The sequence below is a fragment of the Cuculus canorus genome, unplaced genomic scaffold, assembly GCF_017976375.1.
Source record: "Cuculus canorus isolate bCucCan1 unplaced genomic scaffold, bCucCan1.pri scaffold_135_arrow_ctg1, whole genome shotgun sequence".
Lineage (NCBI taxonomy): Eukaryota > Metazoa > Chordata > Aves > Cuculiformes > Cuculidae > Cuculus > Cuculus canorus.
The window spans coordinates 806-14232 of record NW_026527774.1 but is presented as its reverse complement, the minus strand read 5'-3'; the positions used below and the strand labels follow the sequence as shown (position 1 = coordinate 14232).

The 13427-nt window shown below is 44.9% G+C and overlaps 1 pseudogene; it reads right to left on the bottom strand.

Annotated features, from left to right (window-relative positions):
* Positions 1-753: 753 nt before the first annotated feature.
* Positions 754-13189, bottom strand: LOC128850643 (protein ELYS-like; annotated as a pseudogene).
* Between the last annotated feature and the right edge of the window lie 238 nt (positions 13190-13427).

The following is a 13427-nucleotide window of genomic DNA, read 5'->3' as shown; positions in this document are numbered from 1 at the left end:
TTCTAAAAGCACTGCAATTCCTCTCCACAAAAACAAAACCTTCCGTCTCAAATTATCGTCCCATCTGAACAGTTCCAGTTCTGAAAGTAACAGATAGCACACTCAGCTGAAAGCAGGCCACTGTGCCTTCTGTTCAGGGCAAAACAATACTCAGGAATTCTTCACTTAGTGGATTCCAAAACAACAGTTTCCCAAACTGACGACAGTGAAGCTCATGACAAAAATTCAGCTGAAATTTCACCTTGCTCTACTCAGATCAGCCTCCTGGCCAGTTTCCACCACAACGGGCCAGGCAGGCACATACAGAGCAGGAAACAGAGGAATTGCCTCTTCCCAAAGGTTCTATTTGGTATTGTTACATTCTTCACAGTCCTTAAAGCCATCCTCACAGTCTGCTTTTTGTGGCTGACAAATGGCAGTATGCCCTATTTTGCATCTACAACTGTTGCACTGACCTTTCAATTTCTTCGCGCCAGGAGAAGAAAGGATTCTCATCCTCTTCATCAAACGGATTTTCATCCACAGCCTGGAATTTGGCTCTTCTAGCTGACAGGTACTGCAGGACTTGGTCACGGCGATGCACCTCTTTGTCACGAACGAAAAACTCTTCGGTAAATAGTGGGTTCCTGTATATCGATCTTCCTGCTGCTCTGCTGAGAGGCTCTGCCGTTCGTTTCGCAGGAGCAGGTCGATGTCTTGCCGACCTCTGTTGTCCTCCAGTCCCTTTGGAAGTAGCAGAAGGGATAATGCTGCCTTCAGTGAGGTCTGTTTCTGACGCAGATTTTGTAATGTATTCCTCAAAGCGTTTGTAACATATACCAGCTCCAAGTCATCATTTGCAAGCACAGAAAGCCCACGATGACGAGCTGTATGAACCAAAAGATCAATCTGTTTTGTAAACTCACCCTTCCCTTGCAGTCTCCCAGGCAGCAGCCTCAGCAGCTTTGAACACCAGCTTGCCACCCGCGGGAATTGTAAGACTTGCTGCGTTTTCTTCTTCAGCAGCTGTGAGTACCAGCTTGCCACCCTCGGGAATTGTAAGACTTGCTGCGTTTTCTTCTTCAGCAGCTGTGAGCACCAATTTGCCACCCTCGGGAAGGGGAAGACTTGCTGCGTTTTCTTCTTCAGCAGCTGTGAGCACCAATTTGCCACCCTCGGGAAGGGGAAGACTTGCTGCGTTTTCTTCTTCAGCAGCTGTGAGCACCAATTTGCCACCCTCAGGAAGGGTAAGACTTGCTGCGTTTTCCTCTTCAGCAGCTGCGAACACCAACTTGGCACCCTCGGGAAGGGTAAGACTTTCAGCATTTGCTTCTTCCAGAAATCCTACCAAAACAGACAGAAGGATGACCTCCCTCTCGCACTTCACATCATTGCTTTTCAAATGCTCATCTGGTTTTCAGGTGAGCCTTTATGCCTCCCCTTGAGGACAGCGATCTAACCAAATCGTGCTAAGAAGACTTCCAGCGCACAGAAGGGCTGAATTCTTCTTTGCAGTAGAATGAGAAGTCTGATGCAGAAGTGCAGTCAAGAAAACAAAAGGCAAACAAAAGGCAAACTAAACTTGCTCTGTTACTGATCTAATACATAAAAACATCCCTCCTTCTTAAAACTGGGGAGTATATTTTCTTATTTCTCTTTGGATATTTATCTGCTACCAGCAATGCTTCTTTCCTTTCTTGACGCCATTTCCATTGACTGGTGGTGTTGAAACCCAAGTGCTTGCTAACCTGTTTGTATCTCAACAGGCTCAGTTTTAGAAACATCCTCCTCCTCCTCTTCTAAGGAAGTCAGAAAAACCAAACAACCCACCCTGCACCCTTTCCCTGTGGGTTGGCTAGGGAAGTAAACCGGCGTGCAAGATACAAGAGATGACCTGCAACGTACTTTCCATTCCACAGAAAGGAGCAACAGGACAATCCAAAGCATACACAACCTACGGATCTCAACAACTGAGTTTTAAAATTGGCTGACAGAAAAGGTATCTATTTCTTCCGCAGATGCAAACAAACTACTTCAAGCGGAGTCATCAGTGGTCTGTAACACTGAAGCTGTAACTGAAGGAGTAGAACCTGACCCCTAGCATTTCAAAGAACGGTATAAAAAACAAAGCAGGATTTTTCCTGAGGACTATCACACCAGTCAGTAACGCCTAACAGAACCTGGCGCACTTGACAGAACTTTTACACTCACCGTAAGAGTCACCTTCGCTGACTTATTCACCCGCACCACTGCAGTATTGTTGACTGGTTTTGGATGGTTGGCTGGAAAGAATTCGTGGTCCTTAATCAAATCACTGCTCTCCAAAATCTCCTCCAAACACTCCTAACAGAAGCAACACAGTTCACAAACTTATTATGATTCTGCCCCTGTGCTTTTCCAAGAGTTTTGTTTGTCTTGTCCACACTTACGAGCTCAGTGTCTGTGAAAGGCAGCTCCAGGAAGCCCTTCACAAGTCCCATCTCCAAACAGGTTTTAAACATGTGCTGCAGCAGCTCTTCTCTATTGTCATCTGAGGAGCGTTGCTGCAACAGGTTCCACGCATCTGCCATGCACCTGGAATTCATGGGGTTTGAGATGGAAAAGAATAGTCAGAGTAGAACCTGAAAGAGGCCACAAAATTATTGTATTCCAAGTTCAAGGGAAATTGAGGGGATTGGAATTAGTATTACTGGTTCTCCACTGTTTGCAATATTTGAAGGCCAAAATGCTGCGATATATTTCTTTACCTGTTGGACAAGAACACAGAGAGGTAAAGCTGCGCTTCTCTGGAGCTGGTGATCAATGGCCTCGTCATACGTATGTACGTGAGGGCTCTCCTGTGCTGTCCTTGGCACATGAGGGACTGAATAGCCCTCTGACGCAGCCACGACGCGCTTCTGGCTGTAGCTGGGTGACAGAGCAGGACCAGCGAATTCTGTGGAAGGTAGAGATCAGGTTTAGATAGATCCATGCACACACCCAGGCAGCACAAACAGATTCTATTAACGTTCTGACAGGCAAGAATAACCTTCAGCATCACAAAGAATGTGGATTAGGTTGAAAAGCCACTTTTGCAGTCTTCTGCCTCAAATCTTGCGGCTATGATCCAAGTGTTTAGCTTGAAAGTACCTAAAACCCTGGTTTTGAGAAAGCGCTCGGCTGGTCTGCTGAAAACAACCTAAGCGGATGGCTTTGAAAGTTTAGCTGTCAAGCATTCTTCCAGTTGATTTCTTCTCTGTTTTAATCTATTTCCCAGCCAGTAATTGAAACAACATTTCAAACCGTAATGTATTGCTGCAGGACTACAAAGAAGCTTCTCACGGTTTAGCACCTGTTACTAGCCAAGCACCAATGTTTTAACGTCATTTCCTAGATGACAGCTTGGTAATTGGAAGGTACGACTAACTGAACTGGAACATACTTACTTCATAATCATTGTGATCCAGCAGCCAAAACCCTTGAACGAGCTGAACGAACCCCTTCGGGATAGCAAAGGCTGCGCAGAAGGAGTGCAGTAGTCTTTCCCTGTTATCTGGCACGGCCCACCCGATATCCAGCAGCAAGTACATTGTCTGATATCAACCATCGAATTAAGGCTAAAACATTTGTAACACCACAATGTAACCCATTACGTTCGGAAAAACATGACAAAATAAGAATAGAAAAGGGGTAGGAAGCAGAAAATACTGCTGTCTTAGTCTGGCCATTTGAAGCTGTTCTCAGGTGAAGACAGCCAGGTCCTAAGCACAAAATTGCGTTCTGATTAAATAACCAGAAAGAAATACCCTTTGATTTCTGTAAGGCATCAGGAAAGGTCAGCTTTCGATATTTAAATACTGCCGTCAGAAACTCAGGCCCCCTGTTTAGTTGGGGGAGCTCCCAGCTGGACACGCAAATCAGTTGAACATCCAACGCTTTGTTTTTGAAAGCAAACAAATTCTACAGTTGGTTTCCTTCCTCACTGCCAGAGCAGATAAACCAAGGTCAACGATGACGTGCTTACAATACAACTGAGCTCTGAAGGATTAACACCAGCTCTAAACCAGGATGCACACCGCTCACTGGCGGGGCCGCTTTCTCATTCCGACCCCTGCATTTAGGGACACATTCTAAGAAGGCAGCTCTGGCCTACACCGTTTTCAAAGCCCTCGCTCTCCAGGCTCCCCTCTCGGGGAAGGCAACAAACAACGGTTGCAACTCTCTGTTTCACCAGCTTAAACCACTGCTGAAAATCCTTTTGCTCTGGAGCATAAATTAAAGCATCTTCTTAACAATGGAGATGAGAAACGTTTAAGACCCTTTTTGTACATACACTGGAAGGGTAATAAAAAGCACCAGAAAGGATACAATTTTGTGCTTGTCGATTTCTTCAATGCCGTCTAGCAGGTAGAGTTGCAGCAGGGCCTGAAAGGAAACACAAACTTCCTTAAAAACTCCTGTCTTCCATCAGTGTCTGGCGTTTGGGTGGGGTTGTGGGCAGGGGTGGCGTTTTTCAGGGAACACAGCACTCACCTGTAAACTGGGAGGGGGATATTTCCCAGTTTTTTGTTTGTCTGTGCACCACAGATTCTGCACTCGCTCTCCCAAGTCCGAAACCATCCTGTCAATCATCAGGCCAGCCAAATCCCATTTTCCTCTGAAAGAAAAGGGAGCAAGGATTTGGGCTGAGTAAAACATTGGGAAAACACTAATTCCAGCCTCTCAGTGCAACACGTTTCGGGTGTGCCGACTACGTATAATGCTGCTGGTCCTACAGAATTACACAAACGGACTGCGGAGCAGGAGCTTCAGGCCAAAACAATCACTGCCACCTACTGCGAGCCAATAACAGAGATGACTTTCTCTAAAAGCACACCGCCTTCATCTGAGTCCAAAACAATTGGCATTCTGAGAACGCCATGCTCTGCTGAACTGGGGATGACTGATCTTGTCCTATCACAGGATCTTTTTCAGTGTAATACGTGACACAGATTAGCCAGTGAATTGAGTGTGCTACAAGACAGCAGCACCACCACCACGGGGCACTAAGCAGAGAGTGTGTGTCAACATCTTAACACAGGAAAGTAACCTCGGTGTTCAACACAACACGTGCATCACCGAAGCCAAGAGGATCCCTGGCAAATGCATTAAGTATAGCAAACACAACTGTGGAGAGAAGAGCCGTTCACTTCTCCTTCTGGACTTGCAGTCCAGAAGGCGTGCCAGAGTTGTACGGAAAGGCTTACCTGGACAAACGCGTCAGCCTCTGTCGCTGAGCTGTGCAGCATCTCTGAAGCAGAGGGTAATTGTAAAAAGGTCTAGACGAACGCTGACCCGCATCTACAGGCAAGAAAGTAAAAGCAAGTTACAAGCGTTGACAGCACATTTTAAACTGATTTTTTTGACTAAAAAGGAGAGAAGATCCTACAAGCTAAGCCTCAAGAAGCACGGGCAAGCCTCCAACTCGCGAAGAAGCCAGTCCTGTTTCTGCCTTTCTTACAAGAAATGTGAGACACAAGACTCAATTCCTGCTCGTCTCAAGGGCCATTTCAAGTTGACAGTCGATGCAGCATTCAGAACATATAGCGTAAGCTGAAGTTCACTACCAAAACCTTCTTCTCAAAGGGGACGGTTTTTAAACACGTCAAGAGAGCATTTGTAAGACAATTAAGGCTGACAATAGAATTTATAATCCTTCCAAATAAACAAGTATTTCTCACCTAAACCCTGTGGAAGGAGACCACAGCGACAGAACCAGGTGACCACTTGTGCATACAACGACTGGTGGCCGGCTAGCACCTGCTTATTTGTCAGGTCTGGAAAACAGGAAAAAAGGCACAAGATGACTTTGGTCATGCAATTCCTTTCCTTTTATAAAACCGCCTTCATTGCACTAAATAGAAAGAGTAAAAATAAGACAGTAGCAATCTCTGTCTTTGCATTTTTCACTCTGTACCACTCTCCAACCTGAAGAAAAAAACTACAATCACCACCAAAACAAAAAGCAACCCCAACAAATTCTCTTTCCACAATTACATACAACCCATGCATCGTTCCAAATCCTACTAAAACAGATTCAGTAGTTCTGTTAGACAAACCTTCTTCAGAAAGGTCTTGTTCTTCTCTCGGCAAACAGTTTAAAATGGTGCTAAGGTTGCACAAATAGAACTGGCAGTCATAAAGAGACTGGATAGTCTTTTGGTCAACGAAGGAGCCATCAAAGAGCGGAACACCTTTTCAAGAAGAGAAATGAAATCATTAGCCTCTAGAGCAATTTCAGACTTTCAAAGTACACGCGTGCAATATCAGGAATCCTGATGTTCAGGTATACCCACTGAATAAGCTCAGTAACAAAGAATGACTTTATATTTGCAGAATGACTTTGCTACTACTCACACAGTTGGTTAAATTCATCTGTGGCGTGGAGCACTCTGTTCCACGCGCACTCACGGACAAACTGTATATTTTCCGCAGAACTTGGCTGCTCTGTAAGAGAAGAGAACAAAAAAAGAAGTGAATCACCAATTTCAAACTAGAAAACACAAATCAGAAAAACAACTTGTCAAGTCTTACCTTCGGATGTCCAACGTTTAATGTACTCAGTCAGAAGTTCTAAAGAACCTGTTCGGGCAGCTGTGGACAATAACGCCTCTAACTGCTCCTCCTAAGCAGAACAGACAAAATCAAATGAGAAACTTCCATGCTTGCACTCTCTGAACCATCAACAGCACCACTCCCTGAACAGTATTGTCACCATTCAGCAAAGGCAACTACAAAACAGTTTGTGGGCTAGGTCACTTCAGCCCCTGCAATGCTCATTCAAGTATGTTCTAGTTTCTCTGTCAATACTCAGGCCTTTCTTTTCCCTTGAACACTGACACAAAATACATTGTACATCAGCTAAACTAGCACACAACTGAAAATCACACTTGGCAAGATCCTTTCTAGGCTCGTGTGGCAGAAGCTGATTGACGTTGGACAGAGGCAGTGAGCTGATACTTCTTTCAAAATCAGTTGGCACAATCTGTGCAGTGGCTCGGAAGTTACAATTTGGCCCAGTTTAGAAGAAAACAACTCAATTTCTTCTCAAACAGTTAAATAAGTTTCGTGTTCTCCACTCTCTCCTCCTTTTTCAAGTTAATCAGGGATCCAAACCCTAACTCGTGACGATGCAGGGATGCAAAGAAGGGGCAAACAAGATGGAACAGCTTCCCCTGCCTTCCACAACAGCTTTGTTCTTGCTCCTCCTCCAGCAATGGTCTGTTCCTCTCTAGACAGTCAATCCCAGATTGGGCTTCAGCAGGAGACAGGGCCATTTTACGCTCCCAAGAGTGGACCTGAACCAATGCCAGTTGCACAAAACTGGCAGGATACTAGTGCAAATATGCGTGGGGCTGGGCAGGATGAGCAGAAAAGGCTCTCCGATAATGACAGCAGTGCAACAGAAAAACTTGGAAAAGATCCATCTCTCCACATGCTCAAGAAAGAGACAGGAAAATCTCACCTCCTCCCGCGAGCTGGTGCAAGTCACACGACAGACTCCGAAGCTCAGCAAACACATAACACCTGCAGAAACAAGGAGTGTTGGACAACATTCCGTACTCTCCCAGTTATCTTATGAGCAGCTTACGTTATTCAAGGAGCAGTAGTTGGGAAGGTACAACCGAGTACCCATTTTCTTCCTTAGATCGTGCATAATCTTTGTTCTACAAAATAATTATTGTGTACAGAAATCTCCAGCGCTACCAAGGTACTGTACTTTGAGCTTCTGTTCAAAGTCCTTTCACTTTATGAGCATCACCATCTCACAGGCTACATTACAAAAGCACCAAAACCCAAAGTGCAGCGGACCATCAGGTACGTTTGATAACATTAAATCCCTTGTTAGGCTGGGTTTATGGGGATTCGGGGCCTTTTGGTTTGATTTTGAGTGACACAATGAACAAGAAAGACAAGAAATGACATCTGACCTCAATTAAAGCTTATCACTATTGAAAGCAATTAAATACCTACCAAAACTATAGCTGCTTGCACGAGGATACTGGCCAGGTGCTAGGTAAGAAGGATAATCTCTCCAAGTTAGACTTGTCTGGTCTACCATAATATCCAAAACGAGGTCTAAAGGAGCCGGGCTTGTCACCGTATCCAGTGACCACAGCGCAAAATAGGGGCAATCCTGAAGGGATTCTGGCCTACAAGAACACAAGTGCGTAAGCTAAACGCCAACATTTAAATGAATTATTTGTGGGGATAGCGAAAACAACTTAATAAATATCTACCTGACCGAGGCTGGCATTTCAGCATCGAGCCAGCCATTAATGTCAAACACGCTCAAGTGAATCAATGGGTTTTTCTGACCACTTGTACACACTTGCCAACTGAAGATTGAGACGCTGGCGTAGGGAGACATTACTGAAAGACACAAGACATCCTTTCTTACTTGTAGAAAATACAACATATCTGATATTTTTAAAACACCACTTTCCACTTTGGCTTAATTTAGTCCTATCGCTCAGGGAACACAACACTTAATAACACAGACATTTGCAGAAGGGCAAACAGCTCTGAGACGGGTTCCACACACACCGCCCCTTTTTCTTCTTCAATTGCATCCCATGCTAAGCCAAACCCAAACACACTGTCATGAGTTAATTAAGTTTTCCATACGTGAAGAGTTGATCAAGACCTTCAGCTAGATGAACTGCTTAGCGAAAAACGTGCTAGGAACATAGACATTGTCCCCTTCTGAAAGCAGACAAATAGTGATCGTATCCGCTTGTATCACCCCGATGGCATTATCAATTCCCACAGCTGACTCAGTGACACCTTTCAAGAGTAGCTCCTTCCCAGCAGATTCAGGAGAAAAGAACACTCTTATCACGCAAAATGGGTAGAAAACCCCAAACTCCACCACCAGGAAATGCGAATCAAGATTCCAACATAAAACATTCACACTGTTATAGTTCTCTCAAGAAATTGCATGACCTCTCTTCTCCTGGCGAGAGTGCGTTCTCTGGGTGTAAGCAAAGTAGGGCTCTATCATTTTCCCCGCAGAGGAAGGAAGAGCCTTCCTTCCCTCCAGCAGATCAACCCAACATGGGACATCAGAACAAACCTCCATTAATGCTGTTGCCTCCGTCAAGACGGTCACTGAACTTTTCTATCGTCTGACACCCAAGTAATTTCATATTGCTGTTGGAGTTTCCACCCTGAGATCTACACCGAACCTTTCTTCACAGCGTGCCAAACCTGGGGAAAATATAAAAGAGGAGAGAAAAGGTCATGTTGAGATATAAACGTACATTCTACCTCAATAGCAAAGAATGCATTTATCTGATAGAAGATGCAGATCATATTGTCTAACGCTTGCCATGACCTGATTTCTTGACGGCAAATAGAACTATGTCTGACATGCAAGAGAATTCAGGGTTCAATTCCTTCACCGAGCACAGCAAACAGGGAAAACAGAGAGGACATCCAAAACAAGGCCTTCAGGGTCACAAACTACTGCAGAGTAAGCAAGCTCCTTTAAGACAGATAGAAGCCCCAGCAGGACTGGGCTGAACCTTTGACGTTGCTTACTTAGAACACGGTGGGAACTGAAACACTGTCTTTCCAAAAGCAGCATTCATTCATGCAACACAGGAAAATGTGTCTGTGGACAAAGCGCAGATGTTAAGGAGTACCTTTATTGACCAGGACGACATGAAGACTCTTCTCAAATGAGAAGCGCTGGTCAGACTCTGCTGTGAAATCAGAGACCGTACACTCTTCAGGAACTGAATGACCAGGGGCTCTTTGCAGATGCCTCTCCTTGGAACACACAACACCGCAGTGTAAAATTCTACGGTTGTTTCCAATGGTACAGACAACGTGCCCAGGAAGATTCAGCAAAGCACTTTCATTTTAAGTCCACTCTGAATTTGTTGGTAAGCATTTCCCTTCAACTTAACTGACAGTCGCTTAGACAAAATGACTGTTTTCACCTTTTCACACCCATGTATCCTCTTACCTCATACATGACTTGTCCTGATGCCACGCGTCTTCGTTTACCAAAGGTTAACTGCAACAGCCGGAAACTCAGAACACCACCTCCCTGAAAAAGGTACAAGTGAGGAAATCTGATTACAAAGCTGCTTTACGGTCCTCACTCTCATTTAATTAGGTCTAGGCTCAAGTTTCCTGAACGGCATCAGTCTCCTGCACAGCCAAGTAAACAAAGCAAAGAGACGCTTATCAACTGGATGTTGACAAATATAGTACAAAGAAAATTAATCCAGTGCCTTCACTGTAAGTTTCATTCACCTTTTTGGCGCAGACTGAATAGCCCACAAGTAGCAAGAGTTGCCAGGATCATTCTCAGGCTCTTGAAAAGTAACACCACTGACAGGAATCCCTTCCTCCGTTGAGCTGAGAGTTGTGCCTACAGGTTTAAGAAGGAAAAGAAAGGAACAAGAACGAAGAAAAAAGGTGAGCCTCTGGCCTTAACTCTTTGTCAAAGGGCACGAGCGTCTTTTGGAAAGAGCGCCTGACGTGCTTAGCCTCAAAGTACAGAAGGTTATAACCAACATCCCAAAGAAGGGAGTCGAGGAAGATACACACCATTCCTGGTTCACTGAATACTACCGACAGAACAAAGTGTCCTTATAAAATCAGCTCTATCGCATCCTAACTGCTTGACATAGGCCCAAGCAGCAACACTGTCCACAACTGCTCACTCCAAAGGCACAAGAAGGAAAAGAATCTTAGTGCCCTGCGGAGGAGGTGGTTTGCTTAATCCGTCTCTGACTTCAGAGTTAGTTCAGAAGAGGATTTCTAAACATTCCAGGATTAGACTCAAAACTTCAGTCCCCAAAGAGTCCTCTTTACATTAACACACTCCCTTTGGCAAAAAAATGGAGAGCCTGCACCTGCCGGCATGGCCAAGCATGAAGACCCACTTACTCCCTTGTCAAAGTTCCCATATTCCACAGTGAGAGGGTGCCATTGCAAAAGCCCACAACGAGCTGATTGGTTCTGCTGATGAAGTACAGCGTTGATACTGCGCTTCTAGACGAGTTCTGTAATTGGAAACAGAGATGTCTCCCTCCTCCCATCACAGTTTCTCTGATTCGTGGAACTTCAGCAGGAGCAGCAGTGACAGATTCGAGATCTACACACACAAAAACACACACAAAAAAATGAAGGATGTTATGTTATTTAGGTGGCGTTTTTAAACTCTGACATGAAAACATCTATAATCCAATTCTCCTGTCCCAGCCAAGTACCCACTTATGTAAGGCTTTTGTTTGGCTGTTTCCATTTTGTAGGCGTTCAAAGCACCGAGGAACTCTCTATGGGACAGGTATTCTCACTGCTATTTTCAACGCCAGGTAGAAGAGTAACCTTCAGAGAGAACTTTTCTTGACTGTGTACATCAGGAGTGTGGGCCTCAGGATGAAGCCCTTTGAAGTGACATCAACTCCTGAAGCCGCTGTTGGAATAGCCAAAACAGTGTATGCGGTCTGAATAAACACATTAGAGATCTCACTCCGTCTCAATGCATGAGTTCAGAGAAGTCAGGTTTCTTTGCAGAAAGAAGCCTAAGAAACAGGGCACCTCTGACTTTAAGCCACTCCCATCTTAAGCTGTTCAGGGACTCCACGATGGTCAAATCGCCATCTGGAATCACTAGTCATAAATGCCCGCACACAAGTGTCTTCAAAGGGGGTGCAGGTTGTTTGTTTAAAAGACACACCTTTTGCTACTTTCAAATTCAAGTTTATAAACTGCAAGCTTACCCAATGTTTCTATTTCCTTCTCACTCCAAAAGAAATCATGCAAACAAGGTCAACCAGAAGAACGTGCCCAACATTTGTAGCCACTGCTGCACTCCAGAGAACCACTGCAGACTTGGATGGAGGTACCGAGTGCTTCGCATCGACTCCTCCGTCATTAGCTAATAGGTTCGATAGCAACCACCTAATCAAAGAAAACTACAGGTTAATATTTAGGCTCCTTGACAGCTAAACAGAAACCATTCAAAGGTTACTGCAATTACAGAAAAGCTCTCTTGCATCGAGACCCTCCAGAGCTTTTCCTGAAACTGGCTTATGCACGTCTAACAAAATAAAAGCTTTGTTTCTCCCATGAACAAGTACGTTACCCTTCCTGGAAGAGCAACGGCTTTAATCACTCGTGATCTTCCAAGGTTGATACAAACAGAGAAAACTTCCAACACCAATCAGCAGCGCAGGTCTATTCCACCAGGAAAAACTCCTTGCCCACACGGACAGTGGGAGGCTGTCCATGTAGCCCACTGAAATTGTAGGCAGAGAGCCGCTCCCCTGTCACAGAGTTCATCACCTCAAAGTGAGGACCACGTGCCAACCACACAAGGCCATTGCTCCCTGGAAAAGAGAAGAACAACTGCTGAAGCAAATTCCAAAAGAAAACTGAAAACAACTGAAAAATCACAGTCGCGTGCCCGTGTCCTTCAAGAACAAGACCTCAGAGAGGAAGACTGACCTCCCTAATTCTGGTCAAGCATTTAAAATCACTCAGTAAAATCCTCAAGCAGAACATCTTAAAATTGACAGCCTTAGCTTTTGCAATTGTACTGTGGCATCCTTTTCAATACTCCTGGAAATAGGGCTGCAGTGCCTCACAGTGTTATCCTCTTCTTCTCTCTTTATTGAGACGAACAAGAAAAAGCAGGGCCTACTGCCTCGGTAATGCTGGACAAGAACTCTTTCTGCATGTGCTCTTAGGATGGTCAGAGAGCTTGAGCTGGTACCAATAAACACAGCCCTAAACAAGACCACTCCTTGCTTGAAAGCTGCCTTTGATTTCATTAAAAAGCGAGGAGGGCTCACTGACACAGGGGGGTTTAAGTAGATTCTTTTATCGCACAGGACTGGTGCAAGTTGTTGTAATTTTCAAAGTTTTCACTTGACTAACCTTTTCACATGAGCACTTTGAATCGCTAAAACCTCTTTTCCCTCTCTCTCAACCTGAGGCATCTCAGCAGCACCCACCCTGACACACCTGAGACTGGGACCTTGTGCTTCAGGAAACCCCCAGGCAAGGATTACTTTGTACCAAGACCAGAGTGAAAGGGAAATGCTCACCTCCAGAAATCTTCCCCCACAGCACAGAACCTCGGGTTGGATCATCTGCCCCGAGCGCCTCAACAGTCCCCTCTGGGAACTTCAGCAGAACTGCTCGTCGCCTGCGCCGTTAGGAATTGCATTCTGCACTCTAAAGGAAGAAAAAATGGGAAAAGAGACTCTGTCAGACATAAAACGCATCTGAGATTGACACAAAGTTTCTTCAGTATGCAGAGAAAAATCTCCTCTACGGCACCTGTAGCTCTTTTCCTTACAAAACAAGCTCTTGGGGACATTTTGTGATCTCGGAGCAAGCAAAAGGAGAAGCCTTTGCTTTTGCAGTGCATATGAGAGCATCGAGCAGTGCACAGAGCTATGGAC